The following is a 24,871-nucleotide window of genomic DNA, read 5'->3' on the forward strand; positions in this document are numbered from 1 at the left end:
GATTATTCATTTTTTCTTGGTAATAATTTTCTTTCATAATTACTATTGCATTTATTTTGTCTGCTTTAGTAAGGCGCAAATTTTTATTGTTATAAAGTGTATCATAAGACTTAAAGAATCTTTGAGGGCAATTGGGAATGTTTGGTTTTAACATAGAGCTATATACCATTCCTTTACTAATATTAATTTCATCAGAGGATAAATCAGAAAATTTTTCAAAGTTACAAAAGGCTTTTGCAATTTCAACATCATTAAGTTTTTTTGAAGTTGCAAAACTTAGGCCAAAACCTAGAGCAGCCGTTGTATATTTATCTAACACTTCATCTGATAAGTTAATTACAAAATTGTTATTAGCATGCTTTGTCCAATCACTATTTTCAATTAAAATGTCTAATTTTCTTTGTAGTTTGCTCTTGAGTTCATTACAAATTCTTCTGAGTTTATTATAGCAATGATCCAACATACTGTGTTTCCATTCTGATGGAATGGCCTGATTAAAAGAGTATTTTTTGTTTCTCAATATTTTGAATGCTTCCTTCTCCTGTATTTTAGTTATTTCAATATGTTTCTGAAGAATAATTCTCATAAAATCAGAAAACCTACAAATAACTGTTCCTATGTCCACTATTATTCCTCGCATCAAGATAGAGTCAAACTGTCTTTTTTTTCATCAATGTTTCTGAGAGCTTTACGAATTTGTAGTCCTGAGTTCATAGATGAGGAAATATCCAAAATTTATGAAATAGGTAATGATTTAAAATACCCAAGAAATGTAATTGATAAATCTTTTAAAGTTGCTAGAAATACTTTTTACAATCCAAAAAGGGACAACCAGCCTTGGTTGATATGCCTTCTCTTCTTAAGACTTTTAATATTAAAGTTGTATTCAAAAATCTTGATACAGTAAAAAAACTTTTGATAAAGAATTCCCCCCAAAATGCTGATGGATGTGTCTATAAGATTCCTTGTAAAATTTGCGATAAAGTTTATTACGGTCAAACTGGTAAAAATCTCGAACTAAGATTAAAACAACATAAATATAGCATTAGAACTGGACAAGATTCCAATGCTCTATTTATTCATGTAAGAGATTTTAACCATCCAATTGATTTTCAAAAAGTTGAGAAAGTAGTATCAAGCAAGTCCATGGTCGACAGGAATATAATTGAATCTTGTTTCATAAAAAGCAGTTTTGACAATAATATGAATATTTCCTTTGGTTTATATAAATTAGATCCATTTATAATTAATAGAATTTGGGAAGAATTTAATAATACACTGGACAAATAATTTTTAAATTTTCTTGGGTAGAATAGTTTGTGGGGTGAGTTGTGCAAAGGACCTATCCAAGTTGGGTCGGCGCGCGACAGGTGTTTAACCGTTGTGGGATCTGATAGTGAGGTGCTGGCCAGACCCCTTATATAGCTTCCTTGGATGCTTTACTTTCATAGTTCCTTGATAATGTGAGTAGTCACGAAATCGCTTGGAATTTCTCTATTTTTTCAGAGTGGTTGTTTTGCATATTCCGAAATCACCTGTTTACTGTGATCTTATTGCATATATATATATATATATATATATATATATATATATATATATATATATATATATATATGTCGTGCCGAATATGTAAAACTGGTCAATTAGCAAGAACTCATTTAGAATTAAGTCCTTTCTAAAATTTTCTCTTATGCTTTTAAAGATATACTTTTTCATTAATGTTAATGTAAAAGAAATTAATTTTGCACCAAAAGAATCTTAGAAAACTTACCTAACCTTATTATAACAAGTGAAATTTATTTTAGCCCAACCCAACTAAATAAATTTTAAATACGTTTACAGTAATTTAATACTAAACAAACAAAATGTAATATATTTTTTTCGTTAGGTTCAGAACGATTTCTGCGAAATTATTGCATACACAAATTTTCACTTGTCCTATATGGCAAGGTGAGCGTTGCTATTTAAGCCAAGATCGCAAGTTCTGCCTATCGGCACGACATATATATATATATATATATATATATATATATATATATATATATATATATATATATATATATATATATATATATATATATATGTTGCAGAGATTGGTGGATGAATTTGGTAGGGTGTGCAAAAGAAGAAAATTAAAAGTGAATACAGGAAAGAGTAAGGTTATGAGGATAAAAAGATTAGGTGATGAAAGATTGGATATCGGATTGGAGGGAGAGAGTATGGAGGAGGTGAATGTATTCAGATATTTGGGAGTAGACGTGTCAGCGGATGGGTCTATGAAAGATGAGGTGAATCATAGAATTGATGAGGGGAAAAGGCTGAGTGGTGCACTTAGGAGTCTGTGGAGATAAAGAACTTTGTCCTTGGAGGCAAAGAGGGGAATGTATGAGAGTATAGTTTTACCAACACTCTTATATGGGTGTGAAGCATGGGTGATGAATGTTGCAGCGAGGAGAAGGCTGGAGGCAGTGGAGATGTCATGTCTGAGGGCAATGTGTGGTGTGAATATAATGCAGAGAATTCGTAGTTTGGAAGTTAGGAGGAGGTGCGGGATTACCAAAACTGTTGTCCAGAGGGCTGAGGAAGGGTTGTTGAGGTGGTTCGGACATGTAGAGAGAATGGAGCGAAACAGAATGACTTCAAGAGTGTATCAGTCTGTAGTGGAAGGAAGGCGGGGTAGAGGTCGGCCTAGGAAAGGTTGGAGGGAGGGGGTAAAGGAGGTTTTGTGTGCGAGGGGCTTGGACTTCCAGTGGGCATGCGTGAGCGTGTTTGATAGGAGTGAATGGAGACGAATGGTTTTTAATACTTGACGTGCTGTTGGAGTGTGAGCAAAGTAACATTTATGAAGGGGTTCAGGGAAACCGGCAGGCCGGACTTGAGTCCTGGAGATGGGAAGTACAGTGCCTGCACTCTGAAGGAGGGATGTTAATGTTGCAGTTTAAAAACTGTAGTGTAAAGCACCCTTCTGGCAAGACAGTGATGGAGTGAATGATGGTGAAAGTTTTTCTTTTTCGGGCCACCCTGCCTTGGTGGGAATCGGCCAGTGTGATAATAAAAATAAAAAAAATAATATATATATATATATTATATATATATAATATATATTATATAATATATATATAATATATATATATATAATATATATTATATAATGTATATATATTTTCTTGGGTAGAATAGTTTGTGGGTGAGTTGTGCAAAGGACCTATCCAAGTTGGGTCGGCGCGCGTCACGTGTTTAACCGTTGTGGGATCTGATAGTGAGGTGCTGGCCAGACCCCTTATATAGCTTCCTTGGATGCTTTACTTTCATAGTTCCTTGATAATGTGAGTAGTCACGAAATTGCTTGGAATTTCTCTATTCTTTCAGAGTGGTTGTTTTGCATATATATATATATATATATATATATATATATATATATATATATATATATATATATATATATATATATATATATATATATATATATATGTGTGTGTGTTTGTAAATAATTTCGCCTATTTGCGAATTGTTAAGCATTTCAAATCTCTTTCGTTGTCCACTGCATGTGGCACCATACCCGGGGGTATGGTGCCCGGGCACCATACCCTCGGTCTAGCTCAGTGGTAAAGTATTCTGGACTCTGATACAGAGTTAGCAGGTTCGAGTCCTGCTGTGGACGTAGAGACAATGTTTGTAAATAATTTCGCCTGTTTCCGAATTGTTAAGAATATATATACACGCATATCAATAACAACACTGCGACTAGCTGAGGATTCGAACCAATACCGTTTTGGCCCACCTCTTAGTGAGCGAAAATCACACATGACGCTCTATCCCACGAGACCACACAATCCTACAAGAATGATGCATACAGCAGAGGTAGGTGTTTTACCATAATCCGAGGACATAACGGTGATGTGGATGCCTTTGAGCTAATTTCATTCTACTCCCCGTTTGGTGTACTAGCCTCACGAGCAACATCTACATATTATTGTAACCACGAATGAGTGATATTAATCAATAACTACACTGTGGCTATCCGAGGATTCGAACCCATGCCGTTTTGGCCCACATTATGGTGAGCGAAAATCACACATGACACTCTAACCCATGGGACCATGCAATCCTACAAGAATGGCGCACCCAGCAGATCTAGGTGTTTTACCGTCATCCGAGGACATACAGTTGTGTGGGTGCCTTTGAGCTGGATGAGTCATTCTTGTAGGATTGCGTGGTCCCATAGGTTAGAGCATCATGTGTGATTTTCGCTCACCATGAGGCTGGCCAAAATGACATGGGTTCGAATTCTCGGCTAGTTGCGGTGTTGTTACTGATTAATACTTGGAGTATACCTGACGAGAGTTCCGGGGGTCAACGCCCCCGCGGCCCGGTCTGTGACCAGGCCTCATAGTGGATCAGGGCCTGGTCAACCAGGCAGTTACTGCTGGCAGCACGCAGTCCAACATACGAACCACAGCCCGGCTGGTCAGGTATTCACTTTAGGTGCCTGTCCAGTGCCTGCTTGAAGACAGCCAGGGGTCTATTGGTAATCCCACTTACGTATGATGGGAGGCAGTTGAACAGTCTTGGGGCCCTGACACTTATTGTGCTGTCTCCCACTCGTTTGTAGTTATAATATATATATATATATATATATATATATATATATATATATATATATATATATATATATATATATATATATATACATATATATATATATATATATATATATATATATATATATATATATATATATATATATATATATATATATATATATATAACCTCATTCGCCTTCCCCGTCAACACAAAAAAAGGAGAGGCAGAACCCCCACTCACTCTACTGACAGTGAAAAAGTCAGAGTCCAGGTGAGCAAGAAAATTGAAGAGGGCAACACAGTGGGGGCAATAAGAATTATTACCAGTGAAGATACAGTTGCTCCCAGGGATGCTGACACGGCTGAAGCACTTAGAGCAGTGGTTCCCAAACTGGGGGTAAATTACCCCCTGGGGGTAATTTAACCATTTTTGGGGGGTAATGGAGGGGTGACAGAAAAAAAGTTATGAATTCTGAAAATCAAGAAAACAATGCGGTACCCGGTATGAGGATTATTGTTAACTTTGTCTTAGTATATAAAGTTGTAAAGTAAACCTATTATAAGTAAGTAATAAAGTTAAACCAAATAACAATAAACATCAAAAACTAATATACAGTATTAGAAAAGAAGAAATATATAGCTAAGTGTGTGGAAACCCAAAAGTATTTTGACAAGTATGCTTCAGGACAAAAGTCACTCAGTAGCCCAGATCGACCTGTCCGGTACGCGTCACTCACTTCCTGAGGCTGCCTCTCAACAACGTATCTGTGCGAGAAGGGCTTCTCAACTGTGCTGGGTATGAAAACAAAAAAGAGGACTCGCTTGAATGTTGCAAACGATGCCAGGCTGGCACTTTCAACCACGAAGCCAAGAATTCCTAAACTAGCTTCAAGTATGCAACTCCATCCATCCCACTGATGTTCTTGACATCTTTGGTAATAGTCATTAGAGATGCACAATGTTCAACTACAATAAATAAAAGAAAATATCTCAAGTGTTTTAATTTAGCCATATATATCAATAGCAACAACATTTTGTGAAAGGGGTAACATGCTTTATGTGGCATGTTAAATTGGGTAACAAGCTGAAAAAGTTTGGGAACCACTGACTTAGAGGAAAGCACCCTGCCAGGGAAACCAGTGGCACCAACAGTTCCAACACCTCTGTCCCCACTATGGAACCATTGATAGTGGAAGACTCAGACATTTACAAAGCAATAATGTCGTTCCCATCTGGCTCTGCTGGGGGTTACACTGGAATAAGGCCACAGCATTTAAAGGAAATGGTTAATCCAGTTATTGGGGAAATTGCAGAGACACTGCTTTCAGAGATCACAAGGTTCGTCAACAATTCCTTGGCTGGTCTGATTCCTGATGAAATTAGACCTTTCTTTTTTGGTGCAATACTTTGTGCACTTAAAAAGAAGGATGGAGGAATTCGGCCAATTGCAGTAGGCAACACCTTATGCCGCTTCGTATCCAAAGCTGCTGTCCGAAGTATTCGTGCACAGGCAGCCATGATGCTTCAACCAAACCAGCTTGGCTTTGGGGTCTCTCAAGGAAGTGAAGCAGCGGTTCATGCAACAAGGGTGTATATCAACAACCTGCCTGAGGACAATGCACTGGTAAAATTAGATTTCAAGAATGCGTTCAATCTCCTGAAAAGAGACGTGGTATTAGCAGCAGTACAAGAACATTTCTCTGGTCTCTTCCCTTTTGTTTCAGCTGGGTATAGCAAGGAATCAATGCTTCTCTTTGGAGAGCATGAAATTACATCATCGGAGGGTGTCCAACAAGGAGATCCTCTTGCACCATTTCTCTTCTGTATAGCAGTTAGGGAAATCACAGTCAGACTGACCAGCGAGCTAAACATCTGGTTCCTAGATGATGGCACACTAGCAGGTACAAAAGAGTCCCTCCTACATGACCTTACACAGGTAATGACACGGGGACAGGAAATGGGTCTCATCCTGAATCCATCCAAATGTGAAATCATCTCAGTCAGTCAACAAGTGATAAATGCAGTGAGATCAAAACTACCAGGAGCAGCAGTCATTGCCCCCACAAATAGTGTCTTGCTAGGAGCACCTCTGGGAAGCAACGCCATTGACACAATTCTCAGGAAGAAATTGGAAGAGTTAAGGAGAATGGAACAACGAATAGGCAATCTGGACACCCACGATGCCTTGTACCTTCTCACAAAGTGCTTGAGTCTGCCCAGGTTGACATATTTCCTAAGATGTGCACCTTCATATGATAACCCTATACTGCACGAATATGACAGTATTCCGAGGCAGATTTTTACGAAAGTACTTAACCTTACTCTAGAAGATGGGCAGTGGAACCAAGCTACACTTCCAGTCAGACTAGGAGGCATTGGTGTCCGCAAGTCATCACAGATTGCGTTACCTGCTTTTCTGTCCTCGTGTATTGCATCCAGAGAGCTTGTAGCAGCGATTCTCCCTGAACTTCTTAGGGACAAGATTGGAGTCTTCATTGGCGGAGCAATGATCTGGGATAATCTAACGGGCTCTGGAACCAGACCTGCTCCCCCCAACAACTACAAACAATCGCACTGGGATGGTCCAATAGTGGAAAATATTGCCTCAGCAATGCTTCAGAGTGTGTCAGGGAAGGATAGAGCCCGCCTCCTGGCAGTGAGAGCCCGTCATGCTGGGGACTTTCTGTTGGCTGTTCCCAACTCCAGCCTTGGCACACGTCTCGACCCACAGACCATCCGCATCGGTGTTGCCCTTCGACTTGCCGCCCCTATTCTCGCCGAACACAGGTGTATTTGTAGCAGTGAAGCAGCAGACCGATTCGGGTACCATGGTCTTGTGTGCCGTAAATCCGAGGGAAAGATTGCAAGACATGAGGAGGTTAATAACATTATGAAGAGGAGCCTCACAACAGCTGGATGCCCAGCAGTAAGGGAGCCACCCCAACTATGCAGATCTGATGGCAGCCAGAAGCGTCCAGATGGTATCACCCTTCAAGCCTGGACAGATGGGAAGCAGGTGGTGTGGGACTATACATGTGCATCTACCTTGGCTGATACCTATCTCCAATACACCAGGGAGGAAGGAGGGGCAGCTGCCAGTTTCAGGGAGTCCCAGAAATCTAGAAAATATGGAGAACTTGCCCATCATTATATGTTTGTTCCCATAGGCTCAGAGACCCTTGGCTCATGGGGAAAGAGTACATCTAAATTCCTTAAGGAGCTGGGAAAAAGACTCATCAGGGTAACTAGGGATCCCAGGGCAGCTAGTTTCCTGTTCCAGCGGCTCAGTGCTGCTGTTCAAAGGGGTAATGCCTGCTGTATTTTGGGCACACGCTCCAGCTCTGAGGAGCTGGATGAGATTTTCGCCTTATAATCGGTGATACACATGTAACAACATGCACCGTATATGCCACCTTTATATCAACAATGTATCTCTTAAATCTTCTGTACCATATTATGTAATAAAATATTCCTATTAGTAAAAAAAAATATATATCAAAAGATGGGGTGGTAGGGGAAGTGGAATATTCAAACGGCTTCAGGAAGAAATCCAAATATTCTTCCTTGAAGCCTTTTTATCCACTTCTCCGAGGCTATGGGTCCCACAATTTACACCAGAGGTGGACCCCATCCTATATATATATATATATATATATATATATATATATATATATATATATATATATATATATATATATATATATATATATTATTATTATTAATTATAAATGAATCCAATTTATATAAACCAAAAGAAATATTCATATTATTTTCAAAACTACGTTTTATGAAATATGATTCTATTATATTCCTGTCGACCATGGACTTGCTTGATACAACTTTCTCAACTTTTTGAAAATCAATTGGATGGTTAAAATCTCTCACATGAATAAATAGAGCATTAAAATCCTGTCCAGTTCTAATGCTATATTTATGTTGTTTTAATCTTAGTTCGAGATTTTTACCAGTTTGACCGTAATGAACTTTGTTGCAAATTTTACAAGGAATCTTATAGGCACATCCATCAGCATTTTGGGGGAAATTCCTTATCAAAAGTTTTTTGTACTGTATCAAGATTTTTGAATACAACTTTAATATTAAAAGTCTTAAGAAGAGAAGGCATATCAACCAAGTTTTCATGGTAAGGGAGAACCAACATATTTTCAGTTGAATAAGGTTGGTTGTCCCTTTTTGGATTGCACAAAATATTTCTAGCTGTTGTAACGGATTTATCAGTTACATTCCTTGGGTATTTTAGATCATTAGCTATTTCATAAATTTTGGATATTTCCTCATCTATGAACTCTGGACTACAAATACGTAAAGCTCTCAAAAACATTAATGAGAAAACCAACAGTTTAACTCTATCTTGATGTGAAGAATAACAGTGTACATAGGAACAGTTATTTGTAGGTTTTCTCATCAATGTTTTTGAGACTTGACATGAGTAATCTATTTTTGTATGAATAATTATACATTAATTACTTTCCAAACACATAAAGAAGATTTCTTACCATATTATAGTCTTGGTGTTATATACCGTAACGCCTCCCAACAGACAGGCAACTGATACTGACCAATAATTACCTCCTTACCTCTTATATTTTAATACACATTGGAAGGCATACTTTAAATTGGATGATACCTGTGGCAGGCAAATATGGCGTCACACTCAGCTACTGCCTCCTGGTTTTCATTACCTGGAGTCTACATGGAGGGTATTCAGAGGGATTAATGTCCCCGCGACCCGGTCCACGACCAAGCTTCTTGGTGGATCAAGGCCTGATCAACCAGGGTGTTACTGCTGGCCGCACGCAGTCCAACATATGAACCATAGCCCGGCTTTAAGCATCTCTTGAAGGTATCCAAAGGTCTACTGGTAATTCCCCTTATACCTGGTGGGAGGCTGTTGAACAATCTTGGGCCCCGGACACTTATTGTGTTTTTTTCTATTGTACATGGCGCCCCTACTTTTCATTGGGGGTATTTTGCACCGCCTGCCCAGTCTTTTGCTTTCGTAGGGAGTGATTTCCAAGCGCAGATTCGGGACCATTCCTTCTAGGATTCTCCAAGTGTAGATTATGATATATCTGTCTCGCCTGCGTTCCAGCGACAGCTGTATTAAATATCTGGACACTTCCAGATGCATCCTCTTCCTTTTTATTCTGACGTTGCAAAACTCGGCAGGTAATATTTTTATAGGCTCCGATTACACTGGATTAAATGTACACAAATTCCCTGTCCGCTTCTCCATTACGTCATCGTAGATGCTTCCTCCCCGTCACTAAACGTTTATCTTTTACAGAAACGTTTATTTAAATTAGGTGATATTTCCAGGTGTGTAATACATTTTCCAATAACAAACAATTACATTTTACTTAATTAAACGATGACCATAAATAAAAAAATTATAAGGGATATTGGTTCACCTGTGGCTTATCACCTTTTAAAAGTCACATCAACACACACACCTGCATTAATATATAAACATTTCTTTCCTATCAATTAACACACAAATCACAGGAAAATTATCAAAAATTTCCGCAGACAGTTCATTTATGTAGAAATGCTTGCACGATAATTCTTGTGATGCTGACTGTCCAAACTGAAGGAGAAGTTGACGTCTCACAACCCAACTTCCTCTACCTCAACACACTCACGAGGACTAGTGGATTTACGTCAAAAATCTTTGAGATTCAAAAAGGCTGCTGCTCAATTTCTTCAAGATATCTAGGAACTATAATTAAACCCCTTAAGATCCAGCAGCCAAGGTTCAGTATTTTCAAGAAGACTGGGAGTTATAGTCCATCACTGAAGAAGCCCTACACTTGTTCATTAATCATGTAGTCCAGTATTCTCAGAAAGGCTCAGAAGCCACAACTCAACCCAGTCAAACACCGGGAAATTATGTGACCAGTTATATTAGGCGTCAGTGAGGCAGAGATAGGGCGTATCTACGGAAAATAGCGCCTAAGGCAAACACTGAAATTGCACCTCTGCTAAAACATTTCACACACATCTTTCAGATAACTTTACCTTAAAATCAGCTAAAAAATGCAAGTCAAGCTTGTTAATCTTTTAATTAAATAATGGCACTACAGGAAAATTACAACTGCACCTTCCTTGTTTTCACTGATGCAAATTGGTCTACGATGTGCTCAAATTCATTTTTTTCAGTTTCTTCTCTTTCTACACTCAGCAGAGCAAGATCAAAGAGTCTGCCTGAGCCACGGAGGCTCTCAAATACGAAAATATTAGTTTTAACTTGCTGAATGATCTTTCACAGCTGGTGATGGAAACTACGATAGTTAGCAGTATCTGAATAGCAATGCGAAGATTGGGGATGACGCTCTTATCTCCATTCTGAACAATAAATTCCAGCTGTTGGCCCAAGTTGATAGCAATATTCTGCAATCCTTCCTACAGCTGCTGTCCATCAACATCAGAGCTGTACAGTTCACCCAAATTTTAGCACTTCTTCTGTAGGTCGTTACTGTGGGCGTCGTAACACAGAGCCTCGACATCGTGAAGGAACCCAAACTTGGCGTCAGTGCCGTGCAAACAAGAAAACCTTTCATCCATTTCTCTGTGAAGGCCATTCGTTTCTTTCGTCTCTGACGTCTTGACAAAGGTTGAGTCCTTCTTCCAGTGACTCACTGGCCAACACTTCTCTTTCATCATCAAAATGATCCTGCAGCCTCTTTTGAATACGGTCTATGAAAATAAGTACTTTGTTCCAAAATTCCAGCAAAGTCAGAAAATCGTAACTCAACATGCGGTTATACAGCTGCTTTGTGTCACTTCTTGTTTCACTAATCTCGTTTTCATTGTCTATCATGTCCTTAAGAACTTAAAGTAACTCCTCAAGGTACTTGTTGACAGGTTTCACTGTATCTGTCCTTGCACTCCACTGGGTTTCGGACTCCGACTTTACCACAAGCAGGCCGTTTTTGAGTTTTTTTTTCCAGGGTTGTGTTAAACGAGAGAAGAACATGTACAGAGCTTCGATGGTTCCAAAAAACGTGGCCATCATTGTATCCTGCTTGGCTGCATGTACACCCACCAAGTTGACTGAGTGATTGCCACAATTCACAAACACTGCCAGGTTGTTTTTCTCACAAATTCTTTGATGAGCACCACTTCTGTGTCCAGCCATCACAGCAGCGTTGTCATAGTACTGTGACCGACAATCTCGTAGCTCCATTTCGTCCTATTCTAGCTGGTTCAAGATGTCTTCAACCAAGCTCTCAGGATCCTTCTGGCTTATTTGGATAAAACCAAGAATGGACTCTTTAACACGGACTGTTTTCTTATCAAAATCAACTTCCATCTACCTCACTACTTCTGACATCTGCTTACGGTGTGCCTGATCAGGAGTCGAGTCGAACATAAGAAAAGTGGATACCATGTGGATGAATTCATTCTGGACACCCGGTGAAAGATAAGACGTAGATCCAATACTAATTTCCACACAAGTAAGGTGTTCCTTCATGACAGGGTCAGAGATAACCAGTAGTAGATAACTCAGTATGCCAAGGAAATTTCCCACAGTGCCGTCGTCGTCCAGCTGAAATGACTCCCTGTGTCCTCGCAAAGCCAGGCTCTGAGTCGCAAGGAATTTTATGCAGTCAAGAAATCACACCACTTCTGCTTTTCCTTCTCAGTCTGTGACTGAAGTTCTGCCTCAATAATTCATCTGTTTTCAGCTAAATTTCTTTCCATTTCTTTCCACTGTGTGAAGCACTCCCGATGATTCTTAGTATTTTCATGAACACTAATCCTATCAAGTGCTTTCCACTGGTTGAATCCAGTTTCCTGCTCCAATGAGGATTGATGGTTTGACCAGGAATGCAGAAGACAACAGGTACAAAACGCAGACATTTTAGAAGTGAAATAGACCAGCCATGAGCGCGTCACTTCCTCACCACGACCATTTCCCAATTTTCTCTTGAACCAAGTTTTGTTCATTGAGCGCTTATTTGTTGGTAGAAAAGATCTCACTGTTCTGAAAATACTTCAAACCAGATTTATTATTTCTGTTCTCAACGCTTCAAGCAGCATTGCTTTTCCAGTATCCTTACCGTACTTCAAAAGGCCAATGTCATGCTGTTCAGTTACTTCTGGGATGACAGCTCGAGGCTCTTCAAAACCATACAGTTCACTAGGTTCAGTGTCGTCATGTTCAATCTTGTCAGGCAAAATCTCATCAATAAACTCAACATCACTACCATCCTCTTCCCCTCCCGTCATGACCACGTTCTCTCTGGCAGCGTCACTTTTGATTTATCTGACTTGACTTCCTCCTCGGCTTGTGACACATTTATACTTGATCCACCTACGGATTCTAACAAACTTGTAGCAGATACAGGCGACTCCATGGAACTTGTAGAACAACTTGTTCTGGGATTTTCAAAGAAGGACATGAACTTGCTCAACTTCTTGGCTTCCTCCGTCTCCTACTTTCGTCTCTTCCGCCCTTCATCTCTACTTTCCTTCTTCGTGAAGGAACGTTTCATGATCTTTTGACACAATGTTCTGAAATAAGAAAATGGTACTTAATTTTGCACAAAATTCTAGACTACCTCCCTAATTGGCGCAGGAGAATGATCTTACTGCCAGTTGGCACTGTACAGTGGTCACCTTTTTTCACTATCCCAGGATGGCTTGTTTGTCTTTTTCACTATCCCAGGATGGCTTGTTTGGCTTTTTCACTATCCCAGGAAAGCTTGTTTGACTTTTTCACTATCCCAGGATGACTTGTTTGACTTTTTCACTATCCCAGGATGGCTTGTTTGACCTTTTCACTATGCCAGGATGGCTTGTTTGACTTTTTCACTATCCCAGGATGCCTTGTTTGACTTTTTCACTATCCCAGGATGGCTTGTTTGACCTTTTCACTATGCCAGGATGGCTTGTTTGACCTTTTCACTATGCCAGGATGCCTTGTTTGACTTTTTCACTATCCCAGGATGGCTTGTTTGACTTTTTCACTATCCCAGGATGGCTTGTTTGACCTTTTCACAATCCCAGGATGGCTTGTTTGACTTTTTCACTATCCCAGGATGACTTGTTTGACTTTTTTCACTATCCCAGGGTGGCTTGTTTGACTTTTTTCACTATCCCAGGATGGCTTGTTTGACTTTTTCACTATCCCAGGGTAGCTTGTTTGACTTTTCACTATCCCAGGATGGCTTGTTTGACTTTTTCACTATCCCAGGATAGCTTGTTTGACTTTTTCACTATCCCAGGATGACTTGTTTGACTTTTTTCACTATCCCAGGGTGGCTTGTTTGACTTTTTTCACTATCCCAGGATGGCTTGTTTGACTTTTTTCACTATTCCAGGATGGATTTTCTGACTATAATAGAAACTACTTAGTGGCGCCCTGGGCACGTGCCATACCTTAGGTACTTTCTAATGCCATATATAAAAGATACCAAGGGAGGGATAGAACCGGCGGTCAGAGAGTCATAAAACTCCAGACCGACGCGCGTCGGTCTGGAGTTTTATGACTCTCTGACCGTGGGTTCTATCTCCACCCATTACCTGGTGTGAGGGAAAAGTTCAATAAATAGGAGTAGAGAGGGAGTATATAGTAACAATAGTTTCATTGCCGGCTACTTGTTAAGGTAGTGTAAGTCAAGCTCCCGCTATTCCCGCCTTTTTTCCCCCACCCCGAAAGTGATAGTTTGACTGCCGGCTGCTTGTTAAGGTCGGGTCAGTCTAGCTCCCGCTATCCCTTCCCCTCCTTCTTCCCCCCCCCCCCCGAAAGGTGACATGTGGGGCTCCGGTCCAAACAGTAATCACTAGACTCACAGCTCCCAGCACTACTCTTGGATGACAGAGAGGGTCACCTGCCAATCAACGAACAGAACTGATGGAGATGGACTAACGTCCTGAGACTTCCCCTTTTTGGATTTAATTACCTGTGCACCTGTATGAAATTGCAGGACGTAACCCCTCATCATTGCAGCAGTAAAGAACCTGCTTTCCTGTCATCGGGATAGAATACTCAAGGCTATACTGTGAAGAACGAACCAGTGGGTTGTAACCAACACCTGCGACCCCCCCCATCATCAGCAACTGCTACGATTTCAACAACACTCAGTGTCACCAACACCAGACACCCCTATATATATTAGCGTTGAATTCAGTTATCACTCATATTTTTCATTTTTCATTTTCTTTAATGTAGGATTAATATTTCATATTTAAGTGTTTTATATTTTCTATATAATAAAGTGTTTATGTTTGTCTGTTATTATTTCTTTTTCTATTCACTAATTTTCATTTTCCTGAGGAGGAGCCAGCCTTGGTAATACTGTCTGAAGTTGTTACAGGGCTGAGTAAGCCTTCACAAGTGGCGACCTTGCCAGGATCAACTCGACTGAATCAAGATTCAACTCCATCTCGAATCTACCATTGGAACTTCAATGCCGCATACCACAGACGGTTACCACCAGCCATGAGTAATCATTCTCTATGGTAGGACTACAGTACAGGTATTTAAAAGATTTGGTGATTGTTAGTCTCAATTTATTGTAAGTCAAGTCAAGGCAGGAATACTAGTTAATTCTGCCATCTATTTTTGGGTGAGCTTGAAACACTTAGGAGGATTAGACTCTAGGGACCCGAGATTTTCCAGTGACAATTTGTTTCATTGAGCTCTTTATTATATCAAGGGAACTGTCATAGGGCACTCTTGATTTGTTGGATGGTCAAGTGACCCCATTCTACTTACTGTTTGCTCGGAGCCGGCATAGAACCCTTCATTTTAATTAATGCACATTGTTTAATTGAAGCAGGGATCGAGCCCTCTGGTTTATTTACAGTTTGAGCGGAGCAGGAATTGAACCCTCTGTTTTCTTTAATACCCGTTTCATTTCCCCTGATAGTTTAAGTTATTCTTGCAAATATGGATGAATACCAGTTTTGGATGAATGCTGGAAGTAAGTTAGGAATAACAGGGAAAAATTTAGAATCTTTCATTAGTGCTAAGATCCAGGAAAGACTTGAAAGAGAGAGAATTGAGAGAGAAGAAAGACAGTTAGAAAGGGAAAGAGAAGAAGAAAAGGAGAGAGAGAGAATAGAAAGAGAAGAAGAAAAGGAGAGAGAGAGAATCGAAAGAGAAGAGAAAAAGGAGAGAGAGAGAATTGAGAGAGAAATCCAAGAAAGACAGTTAGAAAGAGAGAGAGAAGACAAAAAGGAGCATGATAGAATTGATCGTGAGGAGAGAGCTAGAGTACATGAAGAACAAGTTAAATTAAGAGAACTTGAGGAAAGAGCAAAGGATAGGGAACGTGAGGAACAAGCTAAAATACGTGAGGAACAAGCTAAGATACGTGAGGAACAGGTTAAATTAAGTGAACTTGAGGAAAAAGCAAAGGATACAGAAGTTGAGGAAAAAGCTAGAGAACATGAGTTAATAGAGAGAGAAAAGGATCGCGAGCTCGAAAAATCTCGCCTTGAATTAGAGAATAAAAAGTTAACTTTTACACAACAACAATTAGAGGAAGGAGTAATGGAACAACGTGCAGTCAGAGCACATATTCCAACACCTAATTTACCTCCCTTCACAGAGGAGGAAGACATAACTTCATACATTATCAGGTTTGAAAATACCGCTACCCTCTGTGAATGGCCTGCTGACACCTGGGCTACCAGGTTAGGAATGTTATTTTCTGGTACAGCCTTGAATATCTATGCAACTTTGTTGCAGGATATCATATGTAATTATAACCTACTGAAGAAGGCAATCCTTAAAGCATATCAAAAAACCACAAATTCTTACAGGAAAGATTTCAGGTATGCCACCTTACAGCCTGGCCAGAACTTTCAGCACTTACAGGTAACACTCTTTCGTTTGTTCGACTTTTGGATGGAGAGTTCAGGAATTGATCGCAGTTATGAATCTCTTAGAGACTTCATGGTTGCTGGCCAGTTCCTGGCAGCTCTTCCCCATCAGATACGAACATTCATCAGAGAACGTAACCTGATTAAAGCTGAGGAAGTTGCTGAGGCTGCTGACCTGTATGCTGAGGCTCACAATTCCTATAAAGACCTAAAGGGATCGAACCCTAAGGGCAAGGGTTCATCAGACCTTAAGAAATCAAAGCCTCTAGTGGAAAGTAAAATGACTTCTTTTATTCCTGTTTGTCATTTGTGTGGTGTTAAGGGATATAAACGTCCAGATTGTCCTTCTAAGAAGGTCTAAAAAGTTGGAAGATGTTTTAAAGACTGTAATGACCAAGCACCCTTCTGTTCAGGAACAGTTAATGGACTTAATGTATCTACCATTTTACGAGACACTGGATGCACATGTATAGTCATTTCTGATAAGCTGTTCCCTAACCTTAAAGAAACTCATTCCTCTGCTATACTTTCAGACTACTTGGGCCATACGGACACTTTTCCTACCATCCGTTGTTACATTACCTGGAGTTTACCTGGAGAGAGTTCCGGGGGTCAACGCCCCCGCGGCCCGGTCTGTGACCAGGCCTCCTGGTGGATCAGAGCCTGATCAACCAGGCTGTTGCTGCTGGCTGCACGCAAACCAACGTACGAGCCACAGCCCGGCTGATCAGGAACTGACTTTAGGTGCTTGTCCAGTGCCAGCTTGAAGACTGCCAGGGGTCTGTTGGTAATCCCCCTTATGTGTGCTGGGAGGCAGTTGAACAGTCTCAGGCCCCTGACACTTATTGTATGGTCTCTTAACGTGCTAGTGACACCCCTGCTTTTCATTAGGGGGATGGTGCATCGTCTGCCAAGTCTTTTGCTTTCGTAGTGAGTGATTTTCGTGTGCAAGTTCGGTACTAGTCCCTCTAGGATTTTCCAGGTGTATATAATCATGTATCTCTCCCTCCTGCATTCCAGGGAATGCAGGTTTAGGAACCTCAAGCGCTCCCAGTAATTGAGGTGTTTTATCTCCGTTATGCGCGCCGTGAATGTGCTCTGTACATTTTCTAGGTCGGCAATTTCACCTGCCTTGAAAGGTGCTGTTAGTGTGCAGCAATATTCCAGCCTAGATAGAACAAGTGACCTGAAGAGTGTCATCATGGGCTTGGCCTCCCTAGTTTTGAAGGTTCTCATTATCCATCCTGTCATTTTTCTAGCAGATGCGATTGATACAATGTTATGGTCCTTGAAGGTGAGATCCTCCGACATAATCACTCCCAGGTCTTTGACGTTGGTGTTTCGCTCTATTTTGTGGCCAGAATTTGTTTTGTACTCTGATGAAGATTTAATTTCCTCATGTTTACCATATCTGAGTAATTGAAATTTCTCATCGTTGAACTTCATATTGTTTTCTGCAGCCCACTGAAAGATTTGGTTGATGTCCGCCTGGAGCCTTGCAGTGTCTGCAATGGAAGACACTGTCATGCAGATTCGGGTGTCATCTGCAAAGGAAGACACGGTGCTGTGGCTGACATCCTTGTCTATGTCGGATATGAGGATGAGGAACAAGATGGGAGCTAGTACTGTGCCTTGTGGAACAGAGCTTTTCACCGTAGCTGCCTCGGACTTTACTGTGTTGACGACTACTCTCTGTGTTCTGTTAGTGAGGAAATTATAGATCCATCGACCGACTTTTCCTGTTATTCCTTTAGCACGCATTTTGTGCGCTATTACGCCATGGTCACACTTGTCGAAGGCTTTTGCAAAGTCTGTATATATTACATCTGCATTCTTTTTGTCTTCTAGTGCATTTAGGACCTTGTCGTAGTGATCCAATAGTTGAGACAGACAGGAGCGACCTGTTCTAAACCCATGTTGCCCTGGGTTGTGTAACTGATGGGTTTCTAGATGGGTGGTGATCTTGCTTCTTAGGACCCTTTCAAAGACTTTTATGATATGGGATGTTAGTGCTATTGGTCTGTAGTTCTTTGCTGTTGCTTTACTGCCCCCTTTGTGGAGTGGGGCTATGTCTGTTGTTTTTAGTAACTGTGGGACGACCCCCGTGTCCATGCTCCCTCTCCATAGGATGGAAAAGGCTCATGATAGGGGCTTCTTGCAGTTCTTGATGAACACAGAGTTCCATGAGTCTGGCCCTGGGGCAGAGTGCATGGGCATGTCATTTATCGCCTGTTCGAAGTCATTTGGCGTCAGGATAACATCGGATAGGCTTGTGTTAACCAAATTTTGTGGCTCTCTCATAAAAAATTCATTTTGATCTTCGACTCTCAGTCTGGTTAACGGCTTGCTAAAAACTGAGTCATATTGGGACTTGAGTAGCTCACTCATTTCCTTGCTGTCATCTGTGTAGGACCCATCTTGTTTAAGTAGGGGCCCAATACTGGACGTTGTTCTCGATTTTGATTTGGCATAGGAGAAGAAATACTTTAGGTTTCTTTCGATTTCATTTATGGCTTTTAGTTCTTCCCGCGATTCCTGGTTCACAGGTTGGTCTGAAGCCGTACTAGCTCCCATCACTTCTTGCTCCGTACTAATAGGTAATGTAAAAGGTGCCATTCTTCCTTCTGAGGTTGACCTTTCATCACCAAAGATGGACATAAGCTTTTCAGATCCTCTTCCTGTAGAGTCAGAGAAGCCCCTCGAAAGTTCAGATGAGACAATGTCTCGTGAGATTCATGTGGGATTAAAAACCAGTGATGCTGCTCTCTAAAGCGAGGTAGTAGGATCACCGGTTCACTTATTAGATGAAAGTGAAGATATCACCTCCGATACCATAAATGTCTTGACTAGGGCTCAGACCAAAGCCCAGGCTTCTCCTACTATCCATCCTTTGATTTTCCCTGACTTTAAGCCTTTAGATATATCGAAGGACTCCTTTGTCAAGTTACAACGTAATTGCCCTTCTCTTCAGAATTGCCATAATGCCGCTAAACAAAATCAAGTTATCCAAAGGAAAAACTTTCTATATAAATTTGAATATATAAAAGGTATCTTGTACAAGTCAGTATTCAAATTAAATTCAGATGAGATAGACTATTCCATCTTAGTTGTTCCAAGTCAATGCAGAGAGACTGTTCTTAAAATGGCTCATGACCTGCCAGTGGCCGGACATTTCTCGCACCGTAAAATCTTAAATAAAATTAGGGAAACCTATTTTTGGCCAAAAATGTCCTCAGATATCACTACCTATTGTAGATCGTGTAAAGTTTGCCAACTGTCATGCTCCCGAGGTACCAGGCGAGTACCTATGATCAAAATGCCAGTCTTTACGGTACCTTTTGAAAGAGTAGCTATTGACATCGTTGGTCTTTTATCTCCACTTTCATCTGGGGGACATAGATATATATTAACATTAGTTGATTATGCTTAGAGTTTCCCTGAAGCCATACCCTTAAAGACCATAACCACTACAGAGGTGGCTGAAGCCCTTTTGTCCATCTTCTCCAGAGTGGGCATCCCTAGAGTAATTTTGTCTGACCGTGGGACACAATTCACATCTGACTTAATGCAACATCTATACCAACTTCTGGGAGTGAAGCCTCTCTTCACCACACCCTATCATCCCAGCTGTAATGGGAGGATTGAGCGCCAGCATTCGATTCTAAAGTCAATTTTAAGGAAACTTTGCTCCCTTAAACCTAAGGAGTGGCATCGTTACCTACCCTGTGCTTTGTTTGCCATGAGGGAAGTTCCCAGTGACTCTTTGGGGTTTTCACCTTTTGAACTTCTCTATGGTAGACAGGCCAGAGGCCCATTGTCCATCCTTCATGACTTATGGACTAATGAGGAGGTGAGTGCTGAGGTTCAGTCTTTTTACCAGTTTCTCCTTGACCTTAGATCCAAACTTGAGGAGACCTCTGACATAGTTTCGAAAAACCTAAGCTTGTCAATGGACCAGTACAAAACCTATTTTGATTCCAAAAGTCAGAGGAGAAGTTTTCAAGTAGGGGATGAAGTTCTTGTACTTTTGCCGATCAAGGCAAATAAATTATTAGTAGCATGGAAAGGTCCATATAAAGTATTAAAAATTTGTGGGAAAGTTGACTACCTCATAGAAGTCAAGGGGAAACCTAAGCTTTATCATATCAACATCCTTAAGAAATATTACCGAAGAAATTCGGTTAACTGCCTTAATAACTTTGACTTAGTTTTTCCACACGATCTTGATACGACAACTGAAGAATGTAAAGTGTGCGTAATTGACACCTCTAACTTACACTATGATGAAGAACTACATGACTTGGTGACTCTTGACCACTCGGACGCAACCAACATTAATATTAATGAATCTTTGGATGACCATAAGAGACATGAACTACTTCAATGTGTGAGTAACTTTTCAGACGTCTTTACTGATATTCCAGGTGTTACCTCCACGGTAGTCCATAAGATTGACTTAGTGACGGACAATCCTATCAAACGAAAATTATACCCAGTTCCAGTTCACCTTAGGGATGCATTTGACCGAGAGGTAGACAAATTATTAAAACTAAAGATCATTGAACCTTCAGTATCTTCATATTGTTCACCAGTAGTCATGGTTAAGAAGGAGGATAATTCATATAGACTTGCTATTGACTTCAGAGGCCTTAATGCTATAACTCGGTGGGATACTGATCCTATGCCCTTAATAGATAGCGATCTACACAAATTTTATGACGCTTCCTTCTTTTCAGAGATTGATATTGCGCAGGCATATCATCAAGTAATGTTAGATCCTTCTTCTAAGCAGTACACCGCTTTTCCTACACACCAAGGACTGATGCAATATAGAACTATGCCCTTCGGTTTGGTAACTGCCTGTGCTACCTACGCGAGACTGATGAGAAAGGTCTCGGGTAATATGCCAAATGTTTCAGTTTATTTTGATAACATTTACGTAATGACATCCACGTGGGGTGAACATATCCAAACATTAACATCAGTTTTGCGTAGGTTACGCTCACATGGCCTCACTGCCAAGCCGAAGAAATGCTTCCTTGGGTATAACAAGATTAGATATCTTGGACTGATACTTTCTAATAACTCTCTGCAGCCTCTCCCCAGTAAGATCAAAGCTTTATTAGAATTTAAATTCCCCAAAACCAAGAAGCTCATGCGTAGCTTTCTTGGTTCTGTAAATTTTTATGCACGGTTTATCCTGAACCTTACTGATCTTACAGGCATCTTATCCGACTTCCTTAAAAAGTCTGTGAAGGAACCTTTTGAACTTTCCGACGTAGCTCGGGAAAAGTTTAATGATATTATAAGTATCTTTTCGAAAAACCCTATACTTAAGATTCCAGATATTAATAAAACATTTTGTTTAAGAACTGATGCCTCCAATACTGGCTTAGGTGCAGTGTTACTACAATACCATGATGGTACTCCCTTCCCTGTATGCTTCCTAAGCCAGAAACTCCTTCCCACAGAAACGAGATACTCCACCATAGAAAAGGAATGTTTGGCCCTTGTGTGGGGAATCTCCAAACTTAAATTTTATTTGCTGGGAAAAGAATTAATTTTAGAAACGGACCACAAACCTTTGATATACCTAGAAACTTTTAAGGGAACCAACAGTCGCCTCTTGAGGTGGACATTGGACCTCCAGGCTTTTAAGTTCCATATTGTGTATATCAATGGTTCATCCAATTATTTCTCTGACTGGTTAAGCCGTGACAGTCAGTAGAAGATTTCTTGCCTTACACGACTTCCATATGTTAGAACTTTTTCCTCACGTATTCTTCTTATACTCCTTGACTATAAGTCTTGGTATGGGGGAGTGTGAGGGAAAAGTTCAATAAATAGGAGTAGAGAGGGAGTATATAGTAACAATAGTTTCATTGCCGGCTACTTGTTAAGGTAGGGTAAGTCAAGCTCCCGCTATTCCCGCCTTTTTTCCCCTCCCCGAAAATGATAGTTTCATTGCTGGCTACTTGTTAAGGTAGTGTAAGTCAAGCTCCCGCTATTCCAGCCTTTTTCCCCCACCCCGAAAGTGATAGTTTGACTGCCGGCTGCTTGTTAAGGTAGGGTCAGTCTAGCTCCCGCTATCCCTTCCCCTCCTTCTTCCCCCCCCCCCCGAAAGGTGACATGTGGGGCTCCGGTCCAAACAGTAATCACTAGACTCACAGCTCCCAACACTACTCTTGGATGACAGAGAGGGTCACCTGCCAATCAACGAACAGAACTGATGGAGATGGACTAACGTCCTGAGACTTCCCCTTTTTGGATTTAATTACCTGTGCACCTGTATGAAATTGCAGGACGTAACCCCTCATCATTGCAGCGGTAAAGAACCTGCTTTCCTGTCATCGGGATAGAATACTCAAGACTATACTGTGAAGAACGAACCAGTGGGTTGTAACCAACACCTGCGACCCCCCCCCCCATCATCAGCAACTGCTACGATTTCAACAACACTCAGTGTCACCAACACCAGACACCCCTATATATATTAGCGTTGAATTCAGTTATCATTTATATTTTTCATTTTTCATTTTCTTTAATGTAGGATTAATATTTCATATTTAAGTGTTTTATATTTTCTATATAATAAAGTGTTTATGTTTGTCTGTTATTATTTCTTTTTCTATTCAGTAATTTTCCTGAGGAGGAGCCAGCCTGAGTAATACTGACTGAAGTTGTTACAGGGCTGAGTAAGCCTTCACACCTGGTTACCTGGAGGTTATTCCGGGGATCAACGCCCCCGCAGCCCGGCCCATGACCAGGCCTCCCGGTGAATCAGGGCCTGATCAACCAGGCTGTTACTTCTGGCCGCATGCAGTCGAACGTACGAGCCACAGCCCGGCTGATCCGGCACCGACTTTAGGTATCTGTCCAGCTCTCTCTTGAAGGCAGCCAGGGGTTTATTGGTAATTCCCCTAATGCTTGATGGGAGGCTGTTGAACAGTCTTTTGCCCCGGACACTTATGGTGTTTTCTCTTAGTGTACCAATGGCGCCCCTACTTTTAACTGGGGGTATTTTGCATCGCCTGCCCAGTCTTTTACTTTCGTAGGGAGTGATTTCTGTGTACAGATTCGGAACCATTCCTTCCAGGATTTTCCAAGTGTAGATTATGATATATCTCTCCCTCCTGCGTTCCAACGAGTACAAGTCAAGTGCTTCCAAGCGTTCCCAGTAGTTAAGGTGCTTGACAGAACTTATACGTGCAGTAAAGGATCTCTGTACACTCTCTAGATCTGCGATTTCACCTGCTTTGAATGGAGATGTTAGTGGTATGGTTTGTCTGCAATCGTGTCATTACGATTTCATGAGTCATAATTCATACAGGGATATGCTAGAATATAGCAATATAAAAATTCTGTTTAAATGTTTGAATAAAGGTCAATTTTCCGAATTTATTGAGGAGTACAGGAATAAAATTAGCATCTCAGTACTAGGTAAGAGAAATGGAATGAAAAATATGGAATAGACTTTAGTCATCCAGGAGAACTAGTACAACGTTTTTTTTTACAAATAAAAATGGCCCGTATGAATCCCGATAAAATTTAACATACATTATCTTTGATAATACACAAGGATTGAAAGTTTGAAGCCGATATGAAAAGGTATTCTCAAGCCATTACATGGAAACCAATATCCCGATTTGCTTAGAGAGTTAGCAAATTTTTGATATTTCATAAAACCGGCAAATTTCCACCTTCACAGTTAATTTAAATATTCATTGCTTTCGTAGGATACTCTCAAACTCAAGTTTTTATCGATAGAAACATTCGCAAGTTATTGTAAAGAAACCGATTTCCAAATTTGTTCGATAAAATTGGAAAATTGGTGTCTATAGAGCTAAACCACAGTCTAAGCCGTCCTCTCTAACTTCAGTCCGTCCTTTTAACCACAGACATTATGGCAATGTTAAACCCGTGGCGAGTGAGGCCTAAAACTCACGGGCCACTCGACCTGTTGCCTCATTTTCGGGTTATTGTGACAGATTTTTTTTTATTGTCTTTTTCATATATTTATGTTTTTTCTGTTGTAACCCCATACCCATCTTGTGGGGGTTACTACCACCCACAAGATGGGTATGGGGTGACTACCACCCACAGGATGGGTATGGGATGACTACCACCCACAGGATAGGAATGGGGTAACTGCCACCCACAGGATGGGTATGGGGTGACTACCACCCACAGGATGGGTATGAGATGACTACCACCCACAGGATGGGTATGGGGTGACTACTACCCATAGGATGGGTACAAAATACAGTCTGTTTCCGGCATTACCGGTAGATACAGTAAACCTTGGGTAAAAACAACATATTTACACTGGTTCCAACCTAGACTATCGCAACATGACCGTTACATTTCTACTTGCTTATTCAGGATGGACCAGTCACGTCGAAGACCTACTTGGGTACATATTACATCGTAGGATG

General features: G+C 40.7%; 1 protein-coding gene across 1 annotated transcript in view; it reads left to right on the top strand.

The window, feature by feature from the left end:
• The window catches only part of LOC128698699 (uncharacterized), a gene marked incomplete at its 5' end in the record, with an annotated part of 173,883 nt that overhangs the window by 40,863 nt on the left and 108,149 nt on the right, over positions 1–24,871 (top strand). The window lies entirely within an intron of this gene.

Source organism: Cherax quadricarinatus, chromosome 59, assembly GCF_038502225.1.
Source record: "Cherax quadricarinatus isolate ZL_2023a chromosome 59, ASM3850222v1, whole genome shotgun sequence".
Lineage (NCBI taxonomy): Eukaryota > Metazoa > Arthropoda > Malacostraca > Decapoda > Parastacidae > Cherax > Cherax quadricarinatus.